This window comes from Pinus tabuliformis, chromosome 9 (genome assembly GCF_031772625.1).
Source record: "Pinus tabuliformis cultivar Carrire ecotype Pingquan chromosome 9, CPIR1, whole genome shotgun sequence".
NCBI classification, from domain to species: Eukaryota; Viridiplantae; Streptophyta; class Pinopsida; order Pinales; family Pinaceae; genus Pinus; species Pinus tabuliformis.
Window position 1 is genome coordinate 1882812731 of NC_142307.1, and position 8811 is coordinate 1882821541.

The 8811-nt window shown below is 34.7% G+C and overlaps 1 pseudogene; it reads right to left on the reverse strand.

The window, feature by feature from the left end:
- Positions 1–1978: 1978 nt before the first annotated feature.
- On the reverse strand, positions 1979–2824 carry LOC149156441 (high-affinity nitrate transporter 3.1-like; annotated as a pseudogene).
- Positions 2825–8811: the final 5987 nt, after the last annotated feature.

Consider the following 8811-nt stretch of genomic DNA (forward strand, 5'->3'; position numbering starts at 1 on the left):
GACTCTGTCTCAAAATTGACCAAAAATCTGCATAAAACACACATTAGACTTTATGGCATAATGACTAACCCAATTCACTCTATTAGCATAAATATAATAAAAAACATGCATTAAACTAATGAGAATGGTGGATTAAGATGAGTTAAGAGGCAAAATGAGCCCATATAATTACCCATTTATGGGGCTCATCATTGGTGCACACATGAAATTGTTAATGAGCTGCTGGGTTTCCTCAAGTAACCTCTCAAATAGAGAACTAGCGACCAAGTCCTCAAAGAACACAAAATTCATGTAGATCATACAACACGACACATAAACTCTCAGAATGCAAAGTGTCTCTCGTTGGGCGACCATATGTAATTTATAGGCAAATTCGAATTTGAATTCGACCGTTCCCACCAAAATCCGCTCATAAACGCTAGATTGGCAGTAAAATTTCAAAGATCTCGCTCTTAAATTCAGCCTTAAATGCGCCCCCCGCTCCTCTTAGTGGTTTTCTAATTGTCAAATCATGAACAATGACGGAAACGGTCACTTTCTGGCTATGTTGTGCGGTCTATTGTCCTTTAGCGCAACTCCCTTCGTGTGTCTGCTTAGACTGTGACACCAGTCTATCCCGCGCAGGCCCCTCATCACGTAGCTCTACAACCCAGGCAGTTGATCCAGGTGGATATTGGTGGCCACCCGCTTATTCCACTTGGACCCCCACCATTGTTTCTTTCAGTTTTTTAGTTTCCTTAATTGTAGCACAATTTACTATTTTTGTCAAATTTTCGGGTCCTAAACTTTGAGAGTAGTTTTGAGGTCCTAAACGATGTTTTTTGGGAAAACCGAGAGCAACATGGGTCATAGTTTGATGTTGTTCACTTAAAATTTGTAGTCCTCGGATAGATCTTTCTAATGAGGTATTGTGCGCGTCAAACAGATATCGTATAGCAAAGTTACGACCCCCGCAAGTTGATATATATATCTATATATATATATATATATAGGATCAGTGAGTCAAATTTATGATGTGATAGGCTATTTCCCATGGAATACATGTAGAAGTGTCATATGCCCAAAAATAAAGAAAGACTCATACAATAAAATGTCTCTAAGTGTCTTTTCCATGTATTCTACCATTATTGTTAGATAAAATGAGTGAGGAGAGAAACAAGACAAGCTCTTATGTTATAACTATGTTTATTTTTTATTATTATGATTTATATGACTATTATGAAAAAAAAATTTCAATATATTTATGGTTAATAATATCATGTAATTTCAAATAACTTATTATTGAAAAGACATCAGAAAATAAACTATTTATTAATGCTTTTTTGACAATAGTGGAACCAAATAGTTTTCTTCGCAAAGTATTACCAAAAGATAAAGAAAAAATTAACTCCAGAAAATATACTATGATTAATTGGATAAATAAATAATGATTTGAATATATTTTTTTTTAATGGGATGAATAAATAATGATTTGAATAATTTTTTTTTAATTGGTTACACTTTTATAAAATAAAATAAATTTAAAATTAAACAATTTAATTAATTATGTTGTATTTTCTCAATCTATCTTCATAAAAAAAATTAATAATTTTAGATAGATATTTAATATAATTTTTTTATTAATTTAATATAATAATTTATATGACATAATCGATTTGCTAGAATCATCAAACATCTTTTAATTTTCTTTTAAATTACTTTAACGAAAAACAGGTAGACAGACAACTCTTTGACTGTCGTTGAATATAAAATACCTCACTGAAATGTTAATAGAAAACGATATCAATACATTTTGTATAAATATATTTTCCTATAATGCAGAAAAATATGAGAACAACATCATTACGAGCACGCATTGAACGCTTGCTCTGATTTATAAACAAAGTTTGACCTATGGCAGCTTAGTGGTTTTCCCAATCACATTGTATCCGTTCTCCTTGGTCTACCTTCTTCTGCATTTATTGAATCATTGTTCCTTTTATTTCTTCTGCAACGCAGCTTTCTTGGCACTCCATTTTTCCACAATGAAAAACCCGAGGAGAAATACAATGGCGAAAGCAGAGCAAACAACGGTGGCGATGTCAAGGGAAGCATGCCTCCCAGAGATAGCCTCCACCATGAACAGGTTGCTGGTCTGCCCGTATGCCACTTCATTCCCCAATGAATTCAATGCGTATGCTCTCACGAAGTAAATTGCTTTTGGCACTTCCCTCCCCACAGTCCATTTGATGGTGTTTCTGTTGATATTTGAATCATAGGACCGCTCAGTGATATCAAACTGGCAAGTCTTGTCCTTCTTCAGATCGTCATCAGTCTTCCTCCATTGTCTGTCCACTTGACTCACTGGACCGAAACACAGCTTCACCTTCACAGTCTAGTATTCTGAATCCTCCCATGATAATGATGATTCTTTTACCCACCATGACACCACCAGCTGGTTTCTCCCTGCCATGGCAGCTGCAATATTAAAGTTTAAACTAAGTATCTAAGTATCTAACAAAGTGAGTCTAATAATTTGAATAAAAGGCCAATTAACTCAACTAGTTCCAATTCAAATTCTTTAAATTAAACACACTGGGTTTACAACTTCCATAATCTACATCATCTTTTAGATTTCTCCTAAACTTTTGCTTCAAAAATGGTATTAATGTAAATGAAGTTAATGCTTGTTACCACTGGGCACTGTTGTTGTTGATGAATTGATGGTTGCTATGACTTGCAGAGTATTAGGCAAGGAAGAGAAGTGCGCCCCTGCACTAGCCCATGCCACTGAACACATAATCACCACTATATGCCACAGTACAAATTCAACCACAGAGCTCATTTCTGCATAAAAATAACCCATCACTTCAAATTAAACCAGATGCTTTGTGATAAAGCTGAAAACCAAAAAAGTGAACTGTGTGGTTGCTTACGTAACGGCAGAGCAAAATCCGTACGGAACAGGTTGCAAAAAATCCAACTGTCACCGCCTGCAAAAGACAAATGAAGGTTGATGTCTTTTTAAGAGAGATGAAGCCCTCGGATCCCATTTCATTTCCGCCCCTTCAGACAACCAAGATTCTTTTGAATAGTTGACTCGAGAGTCGGAATTGTGAGGACAAATGACTCTATCCACACCCAAAGGCCGCCTGGCCACAGTTCTTGGAATACGCCGAGAAAGGAAATGAAAGGCTAAAACTCCCCCGTTACCAACGGCTCTAAACGTGCCAATTCAGATCCAATTACTTGCCATTCGAAATAATCCTAATCCTTTGGATACAATCTGCATTCGACTTCTTTGGTGAAGGGAAAAATCCTGTGAAGATGTTCCCACTGTGAGGCAGAAACCCTCACAGTGCGCACGACTAAAAAGCAGATATAGTGCCGTGTGACGTCGATATGATGTTTGCAACTCTTAATAAAGTGGTATGTCACTAATTGTGCATGGACTTATAAGTGAGATGGCTATATACTCTTATCAGAATTAATAATACGTTATATTACTTTTGTCGTTAGCAGAGTCAATACACAGTAGTTTTCTCCTGTCTTTTTGAGGGTTTTAAATTTTATAAAATTTGTTTGGAATTAAAATTTGTAAAATCTGAATACTTTACAATGGTTGGTTTTCAATATTGGTTGGTCTCCTGTCTTTTTGAGGGTTTTCATTTAAATTTGTTTTAAATTTTATAAAATTTGTTTGGAATTAAAATTTGTAAAATCTGAATACTTTACCATGGTTGGTTTTCAATATTGGTTGGTTGGACAATCACATTGGTTGGTTTTAAAAGTCGATCAACTCTTAATGATGTAATGAAAGACATCTTTTATTTTATTTATATATATTTAAATAAAAAATAAATTAGAATATTTTTAAAAAAATCAGTTTTAAAATTATTTATATATTTAAATATATTTTAAATATAATAAAAATTTGTTTAACCAAATTTAAATAAAAAACTCTAAAATTTAAAATAATTAACATCTAAAAATATGAACTTTTAAACATTCTTAGAAGCCTTGGACATCTTCATTAAGTAACAATGAACCATGAAAAAAAAATGTAAGTTTTGATGAATTCGAAGATCTAGAATTTTCATAAACCAATTTTATTTTATTTTTTCGTGCAAAGTTAGAGAAGAACCAAATTTATAAAAGCGAGAATGGAAGCAGGTTCCTTCCCAAGAATTTGACTAGCATGCAATTGAAAAGCTATTTTGGCACATATAGAGTATCAATGATGATGGTTGTGAATATCATTTGCAGTTTTATTGACTTACTTCTGCTCAATTACAAAGATTTATGAAGGAAAAAGTGTGTGAAACAACCCTGCATTAGAAATCATACATAGAGATAGTACAGACACATGACTATTAAGGGTGGCAAATTTGTAAGTAGAAGTTGTTATTCAAGATTGGAAAGTTTGTTAGGGTGTTCTCAATGATTATACTAAGCTTTATACTAAGTTTTAGGATACTCAAATTCACTCAAAAAAGAAGAAATCATGGATTGGGTCACCTATGTATTTAACTCTCCAAAAACAAATTCACATGTCAAAAACTCAATGGGGAGTCATGGAACTCAGCTTAGCAATGTTGGTCATGTTGATATGTGCTAGGAAAGCAACATAAGCAATGGGAAAGGTAATCACCAAGGCACTGTAGAATAATGAAGGGATTTCTATTAAAGTTATGCTAGCTAGTTACTAGGCATGAGAATTTATGGAGACACTGAGCCTAATGGAAAAATGTCTTCTCTATTGTTTTTGTAATTGTGAAAGAGAGTTGCCTTCAACTATCTTTAATTTTCAATGTTGGCAATTTTGTCCTTAGGTATCATGGCTTAGCTAGTGGGTTGCCAACTATAAAAAGAAGGGTGTAGTCGATCCGATGATTAGGTGGAAAAGGATCCTTCTTAGATTGGTTTCTGGTAGTAGGTAATTTTATATAAATACTTCCATTTTTAAATTTACAATGTGATGTTTAATTGATGTTATTGAAAGTTTCTCTTGGTTGTGTATATAACTTTCTATTTATTGAATTATGAAATTGGTTGTTCATGTACATGGTGCAATACATTAGTGATGTCTTTCTTAAGGCGATTATTCCACAAGATATTAAAAGGAACCCTTATGCCTAATTTTGGATGCCCACAACCAATGGAAATATGCCAAGTCACCACCCCTTGCAATTTTAGCCCACCAACCAGGGTCATCAACTTCAAATTCAATTTTCTCTCAAACCAGGAGGAACTAGATGGCATGTCACATACGATTGAAAACTTACTTATCAGGATAATCCAATAACATGGATCTCCAAACCAAGCTCAAATATTTTCCACTTCAAAAAACCTTGACAAAGTTGAGGTATGTCCTTAGTCCATAGAACCCAAACCCTAGGACCTCGGTTTTCAACCACCCAAAAGTGGAGCTTCAAACTTGATGTAATACAGATAATTATAAGAAGCGTTCACTATCAATTTGACATCAATGAATGGTATTTTAGTCAAATTCAAACCCAGTCAAACCCCATGGTTAACATCAATGACAACATCATCCAACATTCTCCCCCTTTAACTTTGATTGCAGCACATGTACTCCTTCTGTAAGTACAACTCTACCTGACTTCATGCTTCCATCTCCTTCTTGATATTTCTCTCCCCCTTTAACATCAATGGAAAAGGGTGACCCCCTGACAAGTTTCCTACTTCTTGCAAACCTTTAACATGTATGTGCTCCCCCTAACAAGAAGCCTTCTTCTAATAATTTGTCAATAGTGATCACTGTGGACATGTAATCATTTAACTATTCTTCTCTTCCTGAACCTGCTATGGACTTGACATGTCTGACTTGAAGCTACTATTCTTCCCATAATGTTTCATATCTGTCAACTGTAGACCTATCAATAGATATATCTTCAAGAATGTGCCACATACTATTGCATGAACTCCCTCTCTTCAAACTTCAAGGAGTCAATAAGCTGAGGTATTCAAAACAATGTATCACCCAACTCTTCAGCTAAACCTTCTTGACTTTTTTCATCATCCAATGTTCTTGTTGATTCATCATGACCTTTTTCGATTACGAAACCTGAAAGCATGACTGTTGATACATTCTTATCTGCTTGATCTTCTTGTACCTATTTTCTTCTCCAAACCTTATTATACCTTATATTAGGTTTGTCCATAATGGAGGATTCCATCTTGTATCTACAATCTTGAGCTATGTTCCCATAGTTATGCCATTTGTAGCATTCAATGTTTGGCCTTGCTGACAAAATAATTATGGAACTTGTCTCATGATCATGCAAAATTGCTTCTAAGGTTTTGTGGATGATAATTGTAACTGTCAAAAGCTTTACAATCCCTAGCCATATGTATATAGTTAGTACATAAAAAGAAATAAGTATTAAATGATTGAGCATACTTGGATGATTCATTCTTGTTAGGAGGCGACAGTCTTTGATAATTGTACCTGTCAATAACTTCATAATCCCTAGCCATATGTCCATAGTTAGTACATAAAAAACAATAACCATGAAATGAATGTACTTGGATGATCTTCCATACTCATTCTTCTTCAAAGGTGGTGTTGTAGCCTTTCATTGTCCTTTGTCCTTGATAGCTTCTGTATTGTTTTTTGAAGCTGCAATCTTCTTTGGTCCTTCACTTTGAACAATCTTCTCCTTATCCTAAGTTTGGGAAGTCTTGGAGCTTGTGCCTTCGTCACATGTAGCCTTACCTGCTCTTTTTGTGTTCATATTCAACTCAGCCAATTCTTGATATTTTCTATCAAAATCCTGCAAGTGTCCCTTTTTCCAACCTTTGAACTTTTTTATTTCATTAAGATTTGTGTCAAGTTCTTCTTTCTTTTAGGAAAGGTCTTCTTGAAACTGACTTTTCAAGATTTATCTTCTTCTTTCATCTTCTTCTATTTGTAGCTTTAGAAGAGTGACCATTTTTGCTTCTCTATTGATAAATTGTATATGTTCCTTCCGCCTTCCATTTTCCTTCCTGCACTTATTTATTTCTACAACAAATACAGTATCCAGTTCCCTTTTCTTTTTATCCAATTCAGATATGCACCTTTTACTAGATTCTTTTTGTTGGCTTATCAGGTATTTCTTTTTCTTTTCTACTTCCTACACTTGTAGTTTCAATAGAGAAACTTCTTCTTTGAGTGTGCGATTTTCCTTCTCTATGTTCTTCCATTCTTTACTTTCTTCAAATTCTCTTCTAAGTGACTCTTCAAGCTTCTTCCAATTGTACTCTAAGAATTCCAAAGATTTTCTCAGATTCTTCATTCTTCTTATTGAGGCATGTGGGACATCCTTTCACCATCTTTAGTTCTTCTTCTAGAAATTTGACATGTATCTTTGTATTATGAGGTTCATTTATAACAGTAAAAAATTCATTTTGAAATTCGATTTCACTCATTTCTTCATCTTCTTCTTTAGGAGCATCCTTCTTATTATCTATAATAATAGAATCTGAAACTTTATCCATAACTAGAACTTCCATTGAATACATTAAATGCTTGGTGCCTTTCCTTTTTTATTTTCCCGTCTCTATATTTTGAGATCTACCTTTTGATTATTAAGATGCTACTAAAGGAGCCTACCCTGCTACCAATAGTTGGAAATATTTGGGTGGGGGGCGTGGGGGAGAATCAATATTTCTTAGCAATTAGCACTTTATTAATCTTTTTCAAAGAATTAGTTAATCTTCAGTAATATTATTATTATTCAGTATCAAGTAACAAAACTAGTAAACAACACCAAACAACAATGTAGAAAAACTAGAGACAGCAGACACAAAAATGATTAGGTCGAAAACACCCTTCGGGTAAAAAACCACCGAACGCCTCTTACTAATTGTATTCCTCTCTTAAAAATAAATAACTACATCAATTTTTCAGCTCTAACTAAATAAGGCTCCAACCCCCCGATTAACAGGAACCAACCTAAAGGATGCACCAATGCCGTGGATTATAGGCACCATCCTGAAGAATGCACCAACACCTTGTGTTTTATCAACACCCACTTAAAGGAAACACCAACACCCTACTTCAGGCTCCAAATTTCCCTAGCACCACCCTATCACCCTAAAGTGTTCTTAGGCACCAACTTGAAGGTGACTCCAATCAACTTCCTTTCACCACCCTGAAGAGCTGACATAACACATTTCACAGTTTTTAGTCTGGATCCCCTTGTGCTTTGAATCAATATAAGAATGCTATAAAAAAATACATTATTTCTCTATATACCCTATCAAATCCTGGTAGCCACTGATTATTGATCACTGCATAATGTTTCTCAAGCTGATCACTGCATAATGCTTCTCAACCTGATCATTGCATTTCACATCACATCAAACCCTAACTATCAATGCTACCAAATCAATCAACAATTGCACAAACTAACCACCGTTCATCACTATATAAACTGCAACCACTAACCACTACACATCATTGCATGCCACTGCTCACATAGGCCACTTCACATCACTACTAAACCACTGTACTACATATGAAGATATGAGTGTTCATGAGTTCACAGAGCTGGCTACCAACAGAATGTGCCCTAATGGAGACCACAAGTCCGCATGAGTCAAATCTTATTAGGAATCAAGACAAAACACTCGGAAGTGTTCCAAAATATCCAACTAGATAACACAACCATGAGTTAAAGCATCCACATGCTAAGAAGTAGGTCTATGACCTAGCCTTAACAAAGGGACGAAGTGTTTTATACAAAGAGAATGCTCAGAAAGTTAAGGAAAAATAAAACAAAACTTAATCAACCCTTTTCTCCTCTTGTGATAGAGATTCGCACA